Source organism: Cinclus cinclus, chromosome 7 (assembly GCF_963662255.1).
Source record: "Cinclus cinclus chromosome 7, bCinCin1.1, whole genome shotgun sequence".
Classification (NCBI taxonomy): Eukaryota; Metazoa; Chordata; class Aves; order Passeriformes; family Cinclidae; genus Cinclus; species Cinclus cinclus.
Genome location: NC_085052.1, coordinates 19,766,710 through 19,781,946, shown reverse-complemented (window position 1 = coordinate 19,781,946; position 15,237 = coordinate 19,766,710). Strand labels below are relative to the sequence as shown.

General features: G+C 46.4%; 1 protein-coding gene across 1 annotated transcript in view; it reads right to left on the bottom strand.

Moving 5' to 3' along the window:
- TLL2 (tolloid like 2) overlaps window positions 1-15,237 on the bottom strand; it is an 83,321-nt gene that overhangs the window by 67,146 nt on the left and 938 nt on the right. The window lies entirely within an intron of this gene.

Here is a 15,237-nt window from a genome sequence, read left to right as displayed (position 1 = left end):
TAAAATATCACTACACAGACAAGTTCTTCCCCTACCAAGATGTTTGTGTCCTCTGGATAACGAAGTCTTGTGTCAGGAGTGTGTCAGTCTTTGAAGTGGGAGATTGCAGATTGACAAAAGCAGGGAGCAAAGGCGAGAGGGACCAGAGCTGCTGTGAGGCAACTGCCAGGATTTAGCAGTGCCAGTGTGGTCTCCATGCTAGCCTTGCCCTGAAACAACAAAACCCTTTGTTGGCTCAGGCTCTAAAAACACCTCCCAGCCAAAGGCAGATTAGCCAGGGAAAATTCCAACCCAAAAAACTGCAAAACAGAATCTAATTCCTGTCCTCCAGCTTTAAGCCAGGCTTTATCACGAGCAACCCTGAGCATCAGCAGCAGGCAGGGTCACCAGCCCTGCTGGTAAAAAAAGAAAGGCACCAAAATAGTAAGTGCCTCATTTACTGCAGGACACTTGTCCTGGGCTAGAAAGAAGAGTTGGTGCTCAGGTGTTTGCTCCAGTGGCTGCTGGTTTTCAGTCCCTCCTGCTCCTTCAGAAGATGTCATGGACAGGGGATTAGCTCAGCAGGAGAGCCTGAGGAAGCAGTGGCAAACTCCTTTTCCTCCTACCATTAGCACAAAGGAAGAGGACAGATTTGCCTCTGGCTCACCCTCTCAGAGCCAGCCCTGGATCAGTGGAAAGCAAAATGCAGGCACTTTCCAGGACTGCCCCCATCAAAAAACACTCCCATCTATTCAACTGTTGGAACAAGCCAGCAGCAGCAGACCTGCTCTCCCTTCTGTCAGTCAGCCCTCTGCAGACACATCAACATCCATCAAATGCCAGTGCTCCCCTGCATGGCACACGGCTTGCACAAGATTAAAAACCACCATAAAGCAGCATGGCCTAACATGGAGGTTTTCAAGCTGTGCTCTTCTTATTCCCCTCCAGATTTTACACGCACCTGCAGTACTGTGAGGAGCAAACCTCTATCCAATCTTCACGTACACAGGTGTGAGGATGGAGCTCCCTCACCATTAGACACTGAAGAACTGAAAGGAAAATCCACGTGTAAGAAGGGGTATTACCAGGGTCTAGAAGTCTGAGGATGTTGAGAAAAGTAATATTCAAGGAAGCTCAGAAAACATAATTCAGTTTCCAACATACAAGATTCCTCAAACAAAGCAACTAACGTGCTGGTTTGCCACAATAAGCTCACAATGTTCTTCAACATCAAAAGTGTCCCAACTGCAGGACATGGCATAACTGTCACACAGAACTGGGGGTCATTGGGTGGGGAACCATCTTTTCCTTGGCTGCTGATGGCTTCACATGCCTGGCTTTGTTTCCTTACCAGGTCTGACCACACAGAAAAGAATACAAGTGTGGTACACGGGGTGAGAGAGCAAGGGAAAGGGGGAACATATCAGTGTATTTCTCTGGGCTTGTTGCTAATACATCCTTTTAGACCCACACACCTGATGCTGAAAATCTATTGTGACTCATGTGAAACCTCATCTGCTCCACTAGTCCTACATAGAGGACAAGCAGACATTGGGAAAGTCTACGGAAGAAAACCCAAGGAACTTCACAGATCTGAAACAATAAACAAACCCTAAAATATTCCCCTGAAGAGGGAAACCAATGCGCTACACTAAATACACATGCTTTTGCCATCAGCAGGGAATACTGAGTATGAGCTACCCAAAGGACTTGCACTGCCACTTCATGCTTTCCAGGTGCCAACAGAATGACGACAGGCTGAGAACTTTCACAAACTGAGAAGTGCCCCATCCATTGCCCTTTAAAACTGCTCTTCCTGGGTCACCCCCAGCTCCTAAGTAGAATCCCAAACCAGCTGAAAGCCAGTTATAAGCTTGTCTGATCTGCTGCGGAGAAGCACTATGCAGTTCCCACAAGGTGTGGAGCATGGCTGCCTGCTACTGCCCTCAACATTTCCCCTCCCTCTCCACAGCCAGTGCGACCTCAGACTTCATAAAGAAAGGAATTTTCCTTCAACGGCAAAGAATGAGCATTTTCTGCTATTAAAAACAGCTGAGTTCTTCTGAGGCAAGAGCCAGCAGGTGGGAAGCTTTGGTGCAAAAGGAAATAAGAATGGAAACAGGTCGGCAACACTAACTAAACCTCTGAGACACCAGATGCTCTGACTCCTTCACAGGTAAGAAAAGAGCACAGGGATGCTGCAGTTAAGCTCTTATTCCAGCAGGCTATGGATGCTAAAAGCTAACACAGGTTCAAAAAGAAAGCAGGTGGAAGACAAAGCTATCCAATACCATTAAAGACAATGGGCCATCTCTGGACAGGGGACTGTGGAGTCTACAGCAGTCAGGGAGACTTTCTGGATGTACCACTCTGTCTTACCCTGCTTTTCTACATCTCCTTTGGCATTTACTGCTGTCCCAATGAAAACAGATTACACAGTTTGTTTTGAGGCAGATCAGTCATTCTTAAGTATTAACAGTACATTTCTAAGGGATCATTTTAGCTTTAGCAAAGCTCCAAATATAAAAGAACAGATTAATAAAAAGCCTTTAGAAATTATTTTCCAAGTGCTTATCCATGCCTTTTGGCTCCCAACTAACTTTAAAATTCTGGTCTGAATTGTCTTGGTAAAAAGGGAAATTTTTATAGAGGGTCTTTAGCAAAATGGTAGGATGTCTCTCTGGGATGATACTTCTCTTAGAAGTCACAGTTAAACATGCAGTATGTTGGACACTGAATGACAGGGCAAATTTTGTAAGCAGGAAGGAATACTGTGGTTACCAGCTGGGAAACTACTGAAGATGTAGTCACCATCAACCATCACCTTAAGATGTAGTCAACCAGTCTTCATGGTTGGAAAACCCCAATTCCCACCACTTACAGTTTAATTCTAGCCCAGCTCAGAGAGCACTAACAGGCTGAATAATTTGTGCTAGCCCCAGTGCACCACTATGGTTTCAAGAGCGGAAAAGTGTTCGAGGCGAAGACCTTGTTTTGAGGGTCCAACTTTCAGGCAGCAAGAGAGAGAAAGGAAAATGCAAGGCTGAAATCAGCTCAGACACATTCAGCTGGGTCAAAGCCTCCAGCAGTGGGATTTATCCAGAGCTTAAAGCATTTCTCTGGGACTCTTTGTCACAGGAGTGTAGGTACAAACAAACGGTAGCTGGGACAAAGGGAGGCAACACACATTTTATTAGTAAAAAGTTAATCGGCTTAAAGTGTGCAACTAAATAAGCAAAGCTTACATTAAAGTGATCCACCAAGAAAAGATACCATGGAAATAAAGTTATAGGAAATACAATATAGTCTCTATGTTCTTTTGTAATCCATCACGATAAATATTCATGATTCTGGGTTAATGGGGTACGCAGCTCTCAGCCACCACAATAGTTTTTTGTTTATGCTCAAGACCATGAACTTTGGAACCATGAACCTGAATTTCAGGACTCTGTATTCATGCATGTTAGCAGAACTCAGGGCAAGGCAGGGGGATGGAGACAGGGCCAGGACCTTGGCTTGTGACAACGTAACAGAGCTTGCTGCAGTTTTTGACAATGAGTAACAAGAGCCCCAGGATGCCCAGAACTTCTGTATCTGTCACCCTCTCTGCCTCCACGCCAGCAAAACGAGGAGAAAAGAGGCACAACCCTGTCCCTCACTTCCAGTCCATTCAGGACATGGTTCATTCCAGAATCTCCCTCTTCAGAAGACAATGGCATCCTCAGACCAGCCCTTGAAGAAGCAGAAGCTGCTGGCATCACAGAGCAGAGCAGAGCTCCACTCCTGACACACAATGAAGACCTGCACACCCCACTACACAATCCTTTGAGCCTTCACATCAACTGAAAGGACACTTGTGCAAGCATCCTCTGAAAAACGTCCTGAAGGAAGAGGTCACCAAGCTCCAGTCCTGCATTCACTAGATAGAATACACCATCCCAAAATGTGCTTCAAAGAGTGCCAAGCCTCCCTAGCGAGGCCCCCATCCAGCTGTTCCTTTGATGGTGCCACCCTCTGCTGACAGCAACATTACCAGCACTCCCTGTTCTGCACTGAGACCTTCCGGCCTCTCCACTCCACCCTGCATTAACATGTACAGATTACAGTGCCCCTTTCAATGTAGGTTAGGGCCTCTGGGGTTCATGAAGGACATGCAGAAACTTAAAAAACAAAACAAAATGAAAAACCAACCACAGACTCAAAATTCAAAGCCTTGAAAGCAATAAGAGGGACACAACTTTAAATGTTTGATCAAAGCTATATTTTAAGACATTTTAATTTGTTGGGGTTTTTTCCTCCCAACTGCTTCCAACTAACAGCAAAGGCTATGATTAAGGTCTTCAGCAGATTTCTAGTGTATTCAACTCACTGAAGCACAGACCCCTTTCCCAATAAAAACTTCCAGTTACATTTTTCCTCTTTCCCCACATAATGCAGTGAACCATGAAAGACAGACTTCCAACAGCCTGGCACCAAAGAGTCATGCCCTGTTTTGCTGAGAGCTGGGAGCACAGCTCTCCACTCTGTACCACGAGGGATCAGTCTGCTCAGCCTGCAAACAGAACTCACACCCCTCCACTGACCCCTGGGGTTTAATTGGCTGGTTTAGGGAAAGCACAGCCTAGGAGTCATAAATAAATAGCATCTATTCTTCGTGCACCTTTCTTTAGGACAATCTAGATGACCATCCTTGCCACACAGAGCTTTGTTCCTCTGTTTGGGTAAAGCTGATCACTGTGATCAGCTAAATGTGAGCAGCACTAGGACCAACTAATGCAAAAACCAACTATGGCTTCAGAATGCACCGTCCTGTAATAATGCAAAATTCTAAGAGAAACAACAATACTCCCTTCAAATTTAAGCCTTTGATGCTTCAGTTGCAATAGTTCAACATAGGACCAGCACAGAACACTTACACATAAAGAAGAGGAACTTAGCAAGAACCAGGGAAGTTGAGAAATTAACGTAAAAGATGAAAATGTATTTTAGGAAAGAAAACTATTTCTCCAACTACTGAAATATCTGCCTTGAATCACAGAAAGGCTCCATCTAAAAATCAAGTACATCAGAAAACAACAACAGCAGCCTTCTCAAAACCAAGGGGTCTTGTATTTAGCATTGTAATATTTGTAGTATTTTATCTTCTCAATACTTGCAATAGCACAGAGATGGCTATCCAGAGGGAGAAATACACAAATGTGCACAGCAGGAGGGGAACTGGTTGGGAAGCAAACACTTTCCCCACTCCCTGTGTGGAATTCTGCACTGAATCCCTGAATGCCACCCTTCTGAAAACAGGGTTCACCCCCAAGCCCCCCCACGCAGATCCAAGGAGAGAGATGCCTCTTGCCCACACACTTGCCACAACCAGTCTCTGTAACAAGAAGCCTCTGGGACAAGCCCAAACCTGGCAGCTCCTTCCATTTCACCACAAAAGCACTGGGACCCAGTCACTGGCATGACCCAGGAGAAGAGAAAGAACAGGCACACGTGATGGTTTGAGGTCTCCATTTCATGCATGCTTGCAAACCCCATGGCAGATGTGTCACACCTCCGCCAAGAGATGAAGGATTGTACAACAGGCAAAGAGAGAAAAAGATGCTCTTTTCAACATCAAAACAAAAGAGGGCAGCTAGGAGGTTTTACTCCTCACATCAACATCCTATTACCAGCCAGCAGTTTGCCTTGACACCAAAGCTTTCCAAGAAAAGCCAGAGATGTGGGCACTTGAGCGATGGCCTTAGGAGATCCCAGCTCTTTGCCCAGGAAACAGCAAAAAAACCACCCAAACCAGCATATCACGTATCACCTTCCTACTGAAGCATGACAAAGAGGAGAATATATGGCAAAAGAGGCCAACAAGGGGAAAAACAGAAATCAATAGGATCTAACAGAGCGTGACGGAAAATCACTTCCCTCATAAAAAGAGGTTACTTACCAGGTTAATGAATCTTTTCTGTTCTGTACTTAGACACCCAGGAAATGGAAGGGGTCACAGGAGCAGGGTGGGTGGGAATGAAACCCCTAGAACATGCTTTCAGGAACAATCAAAGGTTAGAGATTAAATCCAGACAGCAGTCAACTGCACAGCACATCAGCAGCTCGGTACAGGCGCCAGCTGCAGCTCAGAGTGCCACTGAGAAAAACACTCTTCCACCATCAACAGCACAGCAACAAACAGACTCCTCTTCCAGGGCAAAACCAGCCTGACAGGAAACCCCTGCCCCCTCAAAGGGCCAACCCCAAGAGCCAGGGCATCTCCATCTGCTTGGGTCAGCAGTGCCAGCATGGTCAAAACAAAATGGTCTAATGGGTCTCTGATGTGGGTAACTGCAAAAGAACCATGAAAAACAGACTGCGCCAGAAATCACACTGTGCAAATCACACAGACAACTCTTGGCCCCATAGCCAAAACTTCTCAAAACTCACTTTTATATAAAAGTTCTGTTCCTTACTTCTGTTGGAAATGCACAGGCAAACCCACCCCACCCCTCCCCGGAAAAAAAAACAAAACAAAAAAACAGAGAAGCATCTGGGCAATGGCAGGGTACCAGATCTGGTGATAACAGAAGGCTAAATTAGACCTCTGGAATATCAAACAGATCTGAGGTCAGATGCATTCTGGAGCTGTACTGGCAAGCCCCACAAAAAAAAAAAAAAGTGATAAAGCTCTTGCTGCTTTATCACTTCCTGTCCACAGCTAGTTTGAGCTACTGACAAGTGACCCAAGGAACAGATCTACCTAGATCCAAGGTATTCAGTGAGGAAAACCCAGGTCCAAAAGTTCCATCTTTTTTCAAGAGCACTGAACTTGTAGGTCACTATACTGGGTTCCCCCACAGCCTGCAAGATTTATTCACCAATGGATGTTCTCAGTCTGGGCCATTTTGACTCCACTACAGCTCAAACACCTCTGCCATGCAGCTGCACAAGCTTCTCCTGCAGCAGCTGCCTTGTTTACTACCCACTACCCAGTTTCTGCAACAGAGATACAGACAATGCAGCCAGAAATCCCCTTTGTTGCTTGTCTTTAATGCAGTCTCAGGTTAGATTTGTTGGAAAAGAGAGCTGTTCAGAGTTCCATGTCACATCATCTGCCTTCATGCCCAAGGAACTACACCACAAGCTCCAAAGCAGACCTCCTAACACAGGCATTTCTGTCAGTTTTGACTTTGCAAGTCTGGTGAGTTTAAGGATTTTTATATCTGAGGGATTTCAAAGCAAAACCAATGCCCTTACTGAACCAATACCCTCATCACACACATCCAGCCAACACACACAGCAGTGTGAACAGTCCTTCACAGCAGATGTCTGTCCCTGGAGCTGGGACAAGCCCTTCTGTCACGTACAGCCACTGTTAGTGGGGAGAAGGGCACAGCTTGTAATTACATCTGTCTCTTTCAAAGTCTGCTCTTTGAAATGAGCAACCCCCAGCAGGTCCCACCTGAAACTTAGTATGCAAAAATGCCAAACAAACAGACCATTTTACCAAGTTCTGAGCAAATGGAAGCGCTCCTGATTAGGCAACTTGTCTGCTGTTTGCAGACAATGCTAACTAAGTTCAGTCAAACTGATGAAGGAGAGTGAGACTGGCAACACCCACGATGACATGGAAAGTGAAGAAAGGTAATTCTCAGCATCCAGTACTGTATCAGTCAGTCTCTTCCAAAATGAGGCAGAGGGACCCAACTGTACTCCCAACAGCAACTCTCAGGAAGAGATAAAGCACTCAGCAGACTTAAATTTCTGTCTCATAACACTGTGGTATGGTTTGCTCTGTGAATAGCATTGGGGTTTGTGGATGGCAAAATTAAACAGATGCTTTTTACTAGAGTGCTGACATTTACATGAGCACAAAATGACTTGAGAGGACATGAATTTCCATTCAGGTCTCAAGTTGAGCCGATTCATGGGCCAGCAGCAGCTGTGGGTCTCTGACTATTTGTACCACTCAAACCAGAGGCTTGAGAAACCAGGATCTACCAGTTACCAGGATTTCCTGGGGGCTTCCTTCTCAACATGCAGTTAAGAGACTTTTCTCCACGGCAAGCTAGGCTGACACAAACTGGCCAAGAAAGGGCAATTAGTCGTTGATAGCTCTTTAATAAAGGGCTTCCTTGCACATTTCAAGCAGTTTCTGTTGACAGGGAACTCTCCTGTTCAGGATGTGCTAGAATGGGAACATCAAAGTGTGCTTGGAGATGAGCATTTCTGGAAGCTCATTTGCAACAAAGGAGAGAAAAAAACCCAAAAACCAAACAAACCCAGAAGTCCTAGTAGCTGAATCAAAACAACAGCCAGTTTCTGCTTAGTCATCTATCTCTTCTGAGTACTGAAATCACATTTCAGCACTAGTTGAGAGTGGTTTTGTTACAGCTTAATATCTGAAATACTTATGATCCAGTACAACAGAGTCATTCAGTGTCAGAGGTGCCTCCTTTCTGGCAAGCCTGCCCATTTCCAAATCAGCACACAGACTGCCCTGCCAGGTCAGTGCCCTCCAGCCCCACAGCCACCTCCTCAGCACAGACAGCTCTGCACTCTGAGTCCCAGAAGCCAGCCCTACATTCCCCTCCTGCTTCTCAAAGGGAGGGGAGCTGGGCAGAGCAGCCCATTCACTACAGCAAACAGCCTGCTGCACAGAAGTGGCTGATCAAGTGCAGCACAGCAGGTGGATTCACAACAGGGCTGCTCCTGGGTGAGCAAGGATAGGAGAGCAGATGTCGGGAGAAGCCTGGGGGAGAAGGCAGAACACCTGAGGCAGGAAGCAGAGAAGGATCTGAGCAATTCTCCAGGCAGGGCTTGGAGAGGGCTTCAGCAAAAGGGAGACAGGGGAACATCTGAAATGAATCTGTAGGAAACAGAGAGGGAAGCAGACAGAGAGCACAAAGGTCTCTGCAGCAAATGCCAGGGGGAAAAAGAAGGAAATTAAACTCTGAGTGTATCAGGCACAGGGCACTGTCAATTTCCCAAGGAGTAATGTGTGAGTCTAAGCAGTTTGCAGTGGGCATTGATAGCCACACAGCTGGGCCACAGGCCACTCACCTGGGAGACATCCACAGGCACAAGTTTAGCAGCAAGGAAGAGGAGGGTTACCACTAAATGCAGCAACTTCTTGTGTTAACCATTAGCAATGCACACTACACAGGTTAGAGCAGGAAGAGAATGAAATCTCCAAGCACAGCTGCAAAGGTATAATGTAATTATACATATGCAAAGTGCCCCCAACCAAAATCCTCAGCTTTGTGGACTTTTAAATCCTGGAAGACTTAAAGCACAGCTTCTTAATGCCTTTTTTTGGGACTCTGACTTACTAATCTTATGCTACAAGACAGCTGAAGAACAAGCAGCATTCCTTTATCCCACCTGTGCAGGCTATGGTGGAGGACAGACGCCTGTGATCTGCACCCAGACTAGGAATTTCAATAAAAGCTCTGGAGAAGTATCCCTGACAACTGCAAGCACCTCTTCTCCACCTTACCAGGCTTTTTTAAGGGGAAAAAAAAAAAAGTCCTCTGTCCTAAATTTGCCCATCCTTTGTCCTGTCCATTGCTAAATCCCAAGGTGTAGGTACAGAACAGAGGTTGCATCTCCTACACCCCAAGAGGTACCAAAAATCAGGCCTGATTTAGTCAGATCCCAAGAAGACAGATAAACACTGGAAGGACTTCAGACCCAGATCTCAAGTTGCAGTGATCATAAGGCTTTGCTCTCCAATTCCCCAGGCCATTGACTTCCCTACTGAGGAATCTCAGGTGCAATAAAAGGGTTGGTGGTTATTATTTCTTTAAGCCAGAGCCATTAGCTTGTGCTCAGCTAGGATTATTATCAAAGTCACCTTAAACCTTCCCTTTGAGGAGGAAACTTCTGCTGCAGCTCTACCTCGCTGTAAAACACCTCCCCAGTGGCAAACAGCTGCATCACTGAAGAGTGACTGCAGTAGTTTTCACCCACCTGTTTTCCGTTCTGTAACTGCTGTCATCTCCCCAAAGCAGGTAAATTAAAGACTGAACAGTCTAGTCTCATTCTTTCCCAGACCACCCAAAAAGAGTCAATTTCCTCCTTGAGCATTTAACCCTTCGTGCAGTGTACCAGGGAAAAAATGCAAAGGGAATGATTGCCAGTGAGAGCTCTCTCCTTGCTTTGTAGAAGTTTCCATCAGCTCAGCACTAAAGATGCCACAGACTGGGTCATGTCCCAGACTCTTTTCTTAGAGCACTCCTATATAAACACTGATGGGAAAGGAATGAAGCTTCCTGCTCTGGAAGGCCATATACCTCCTAAAGTCAGGAGACCAGGAGTCAGCTCCCAGCACTGCCACCAGCACAGTGACTGCTCCTGGCTAAGCCCATGGCTCCCACTCTCTCCTACAACTCAGACCCCACACCAGAGGACTGCTACCTTCACCACAGCTGCACTGCCACTTTCCATACAAGCCCAGAGGCTTCAAAGCTGTATAGAAAATCTGTAAGATGGAAATGAGATTTCTTCACAGGATTCTGCGATTCCCAAGCAAAGGGCAGTTTGGCACACGCTTCACAAGTACTCCCACCATTGCCAAACTTGGAAGATTGCAGGAAAGCTCTTGTCAAGAAGTCAGTGGGTTGGATCCATGGCACAGCCTGCAAAGAGCTTTCTGGTTACCCTGCTAACATGATAGATCCACGTTTCCAACTGGGAAAACAGCATCTACATCCCACTCAAAACCCAAGAGACATTCAAATGGCCCAGACTCTACAGATGCTCTCTTCCCTTTTTCATTTGATTACCCCCTCGAGGCTTTCATTTCCTAATAGCAAATTCCTCAGCTGCCCACAGAAATGCCTGCACCTGACTTCAGATGTTTGCACCACAGCCCCAGTGAAATGTGCAGTCTCCAGAACAAAAGGCACTGTGCCTTTACAGAGGAAGAGCTGTGAGGAACATAATAATAATGAAGCACAATTTACAGCTCTCAGGACAGCACTGGGTGTGAAAACTCTAAATACATGGGGCATTTAGAAGTTAGTGGATCAAATCAGCAGGTGGAGCAGGAACAAGGATGCACAGCAGTATCCTGTGATGGACAAGCAGCATCCACACTTGAAGGAGCCTTGGTTTGCAGGAAAATCATTGTCCAACTGCTTCTGTAATAACTTTTCTAGTGATAAAGAAACAGGAGATACGAAATTGCTTCTCAGTTAATGCCCCTTCACAGGTCTTGCCTCAGTTTTTCCCGTTTTGGGCTCATATCCTGAGAACGCTACAAAATCCATGGGGACTAATTAAATTTTTAGGTGCTATCTCCCTGTCAGAGCCTTGTTGTGTTTTGCAGCCTCCCCAGGCCAGGCTCTGCCTGCTGGGAACACTGCAAGCAACAGCCCAGAGCAAAAGCCATGGAGAGATCAAAGTCTCATGGAAAGAAGCTGAGCTCGAGTGCAAGGCTCATTTGTACCTATAGGCAACTCCTCCTTGGTCCAGCTCTCCTCAGCAACACAAACCCTCCTGAAAGACTCCCGAAATATATGGAGGCAGCAGGAGCCCAAGTTCCCTTTGGCCTGTGCCTCAGTGGCTGGGCTGGCAGCTCTGCCAATCCCCCAGTACAAACATCTGCACAGAGAAACACTGCCCTTGGCCTGGGAGTCACACATGGAGGCTGGCCCTGCCTGGGCTTGGTCAGCCTGCAGGCAGGACATGTCACACCAGGATGAACTGTCCAGGGCAGAGAGAAACAGGACTCCAACACAAATACCCTCAGTGGACCCCTCCCTGGAAGATGAGCTATTGCACTGCACGTCCAGCCCACAAAAGGCAAGAAGTACCACATTAGGAGCCAAAGTACCCAAGAAACAAGATGGTGAAACCAAACTTCAGCTTTTTCTCCCCACCTGGCAAGTGGAAAAGAGCCTCATGGGCAGGTTTGAGCTGGGAGGAAGGGATCATCAAGCCTGTATACATCCAGAGGACAAGTTACTCAGTGCCCAGCTCTCCCTCCTCTTTACACCCTCCAACTCCCCTTGTTGACATAAGGTGGATGATATTACGCCCAGCGGTCACTTTGAACCTCAGAGATTCTGCTCTTAACCTCAAATTTAAGTCTGTACAAGCTTGCTTGCACCCAAATAACTACCAGAACAAATTGCAGTCTATCTAATTCCTTTGGTTCCAGTTTGTCTGAGGAGTCTCAGAAGGACATGCTTGTTTTGTTTAGAAGGCATCCATGGTTCCTCCTGCTGCCTGCCTGTCACAGAGCCTCACTCAGACCTGCACACTGGCCTGGGTCCTCAACTGGGTCCTGTGAGAATCAGATCCATCCAAAGCACACATAAAGCTTATGACATCTTCCCATCTATTACAGAGCAGATCTGTGCAGGAACCTTTGTACTATTCCATTTGAAAAGCTCCAGTGAACTGCTACAACACTCAGCAAAATCCACCCCAGAGAGCCAGCACTGCCACCTTCCCTGGCAACTCAACCCGACAGTGCAGTGCTGCCTCAGCTGCCCCTTGATCAGCCATTCAGGAAGCTCCTTGTTTCTTTCTGCCTTATAAAAAGGCAGGAAAGCAGCCACATTAGGAAAAACAAAATCCTGGATGGGTGGAGTTAAGAGCTTGAGCAGCAGAGGAGCTACGGCCCATCACCTGAGCCCTGGTAACTGGACAGGTGTTGACACCAGTAGCTCAGTGGTGGCAGTGCTTTAGGAATTCACTGCCCTGTGCTGTCCCTGCTGCCTCACTGCAGGAGATTATTACATCCTCCACTAATGCAATGGAGCAGAGCATGTGCCAGGCTTTCCACTTCCAGTCTAGCAGAACAACCATCAACAGTCTGCACTCAACCTCAGGGCATGAGCTGCAGGGAAGAGGAACTGCCAAGCTTTCACATCGTAACCTGACAGATTTGAATCCATCACAGCCTCTGGGCCACAGCCCATAGGAAATCAGAAAAAATAAGATAATAAAAAGAAATAAGTAAAGCACTATAGTTTTAACAACTTTGGAAATCATGTAAGAGGAGCAGCAGCTTGTCTTCCCAATGGGCATACAATCTGCAGCCACAGGAGCCTGTGCCGACAGCAGCGATGGAACCATCACCACAAGTCTCATAGTACCAGCTCCATTTCCTCAGACCACATGTTTCCCCTTGCAAAACATACCAGACACCTGAGCATTTCACAGCAGGTCTGCAGCCATTGCCCTCTCCAGTCGTGCTTCTTGACAGATCCCGACACTGTCCCACGAGTGGAGGAACTCAGGCCTGAGGAAGTTAAGAAGACTTGTCACTGCTACAGTTCATCAGGAACAGAGTGTGATAGACTTCCCATAAGGCATTAGATGACAGCCCTCTTGGAGAGGCAACTCTATTAATGGTGCCTTCACCTTGTTTCACCAATAGAAATAGATCACTTATTAATCTTAGCTCAGCTAACCCTTTGAGATGGCATCTGCAGCAGAGAACACCTGCCTAGCCCCACTAGGTGCTGATGGTCTAGAACAGGAAGAAGAAGGCTGTGAATACAAGGCAGGGTCTAACACAGGTCCTTGTGGTACAAGCCTTGTTTTGTCTTGGAGCTAACTTTAGAAATTGGAACTATTCAGTACACTGAGAGAGGTACACAGCGTGGAAGGAGTATCCTGTTCTCTAAGTGCTCTGCACTTTAGGTAGACACATCCCCATGAAGAGAAACTGGATCAGAGAGCCTGGAAACACAGCCAGTCAGGACACACTGAAAGAACCAGAGTCTCTTTCTTCTACAGAAAACAAGACTGAAACTTGAGAAAGCCAGTACCGGTGCTCAGCAGTGCTGGAGGCTGCAGCAAAGCAGAAGGCACTGTACTGTCCTCCACACATGCACAGACTGCTGAGAAAGGCAGACTCAAACTGCAGCACTGGAGCCTCGGGTCAGGGAGCAGAGCAGTGCTGGGCTAGGCTGGCTGGCAGCCCCCACCACAGCTGTGTGCCAGCATCACCAGAAACACCAGCCTGCTCCTGGGAGGAAAAGGAATTGCCTGTGTGACCTCCACACATCATGTTCACTCCTCCCCTTCTGTTGGAAAGAAGACATTGGAAAAGCATAAAAGGCAAACACTGAAGTCAGAAATTAAAGACAATTTTTGCGATTGATATTGACGGAATTGAATTAACAGGAATAACAGACACAAAGTTTTTCTGTCCACCACATGAAGAGGCACTGATGTAAATGATGTAAAGAGAGGCTGTCCTTGGTATTCCAGGGTCTTTTCTGTGTGCATGCAGAAGTCAGAGGGAGAGAATTCAGTAAATGAGGGGACTGCAGGAGAAAAAAAATAGAAGGTCCTCCAATGAAGGCAGGCAAATGGAAGGCTGGGCAAATAATTTTTTCCCTTTTCTGCCACCGGTTCCCTGATAGTTGTAGAGAAATCAAATAAAGTAAATGTTCTGTGTGGTCCTTAAAGGAGCATTCCTCCATGTACTTGATCTGACAGCAGCACCCAGCAGTCACAAGGGCAAGTGAGGCAGCAGAGATGATGGTATAATTTTGAGGAGAAAACAAGGAAAATACATTTTCAGATGGGAAGGCTGAAGCACTGTACCTGTAGCTCTCCAAGTCTAAACCATAGCTGTGTCACTAACAACTAGTTTCCTAGAGATCAATTTGTTACCATTTAGAAGCAGACACAAATACAGTAAAGCAGGTTTGGGCTGGATCCCATATTCATTACTAAGAATTAACCTCCACACACACCAAACTATATATCAAATGACAGGTAACTTGCTGATCAAGGGAATGTTTTGTGCAAAAAATACTCTCTGGAGAGAACTGAGCTGAATTTTGGAAGGAAATCCACCACACTCAGCCTATACAAAGCCAGCTAAACTTGCTGTACCAGGCAGAGAAGCTCTGAAAAGCACTGACAGAGCTCGTCTATGTGAGCAGATACGGCTGCAAGTACGGCAAAAGCAGGCAGGAGAGAGCTGATAACAACAGAAGCTATCACCAAGGGACACTGAGTAACAGCGAGGAGCACATTCAGGGGTAAAAGCCCTCCCTCGAGAGACCACGAACACCCCACACGAAGAAACACCTTTCTTTTTTTCAACTCCTACAATATTAAGAAAACAGGACTTCACACAAAATTACCTGTAAATGTAACACAACTAAAAAGGTATCAGTTGCCAATTTCTCAGCAGAAAAGCAATTCACAAGACTACAACATTCTCCAACAGCTGGATCCAAAACGAGTTACGCTCACATCAAGACTACCTCCAAGTTTTCCAAAGAGAAAATCTGGGTCCAT